Source organism: Sapajus apella, unplaced genomic scaffold (assembly GCF_009761245.1).
Source record: "Sapajus apella isolate SASKATOON/1434 unplaced genomic scaffold, GSC_monkey_1.0 scaffold143, whole genome shotgun sequence".
In the NCBI taxonomy this organism is placed as follows: domain Eukaryota; kingdom Metazoa; phylum Chordata; class Mammalia; order Primates; family Cebidae; genus Sapajus; species Sapajus apella.
The window spans coordinates 2,458,604-2,459,553 of NW_022437083.1; the positions used below are offsets into that span (position 1 = coordinate 2,458,604).

A 950-nucleotide genomic window follows, 5' to 3' on the forward strand; every position below is an offset into this window, starting at 1 on the left:
TGCGCGTAGAGGGCAGTCGCGGCGGGCAGCGACGGCAGAATGTTGGCTACCAGGGTATTTAGCCTAGTTGGCAAGCAAGCAATTTCCACCTCGCTGTGTGTATGAGCACATGGAAGTGTTGTGAAGAGTGAAGACTATGCGCTCCCAAGTTATGTGGATCGGCGTGACTATCCCTTGCCTGACGTGGCCCATGTCAGGCACCTGTCAGCCAGCCAGAAGGCCTTGAAGGAGAAGGAGAAGGCCTCCTGGAGCAGCCTCTCCATGGATGAGAAAGTCGAGTTGTATCGTATTCAGTTCAAGGAGAGCTTTGCTGAGATGAACAGGGGCTCCAATGAGTGGAAGACGGTTGTGGGTACTGCCATGTTCTTCATCGGCTTCACAGCAATTCTTATCATCTTGGAGAAGCGCTATGTGTACGGCCCCCTCCTGCACACCTTTGACAAAGAGTGGGTGGCCATGCAGACCAAGAGGATGCTGGACCTGAAGGTGAACCCCATCGATGGCCTCGCCTCCAAGTGGGACTACGACAAGAAGGAGTGGAAGAAATGAGAGATGCTGTCCTGTGCCGAGCCAGGCTCTGTCACCTCCATGTGACCCCATGCCTCTGTACTGGAAACCCGTTATGCCAAACAGTACCACTGCTAATAAATGACCAGTTTACCTGAAAAAAAAAAAAAAAGGAGTAAGTGAAGAATCAAAGGAGCCCATCCTTCATGTGGTGAGCCTTGGCTCCTCCACTAGAAGTTCATTTATTGATTGATTTATTTTTGAGACAGAGTCTTGCTTTGTTCCTCAGGGCTGGAGTGCAGTGGTGTGATGATACCGCACTGCAGCCTCGAACTGCTGGCTTCAAGCAATCGTCCCGCCTTCCAAAGTACTGGGATTGTAGGTGTGAACCACCGTGCCTAGCCTCTTTTTTTTGTTTTTTGTTTTATAGAGACGGGGTTTCA

At 50.7% G+C, this 950-nt stretch overlaps 1 pseudogene across 1 annotated transcript; it reads left to right on the plus strand.

The window, feature by feature from the left end:
• LOC116540632 lies at positions 1–679 on the plus strand (annotated as a pseudogene). The gene has a single exon (XR_004264528.1). The product of XR_004264528.1 is annotated as a cytochrome c oxidase subunit 4 isoform 1, mitochondrial-like (transcript).
• The last annotated feature ends 271 nt before the right edge of the window (positions 680–950 follow it).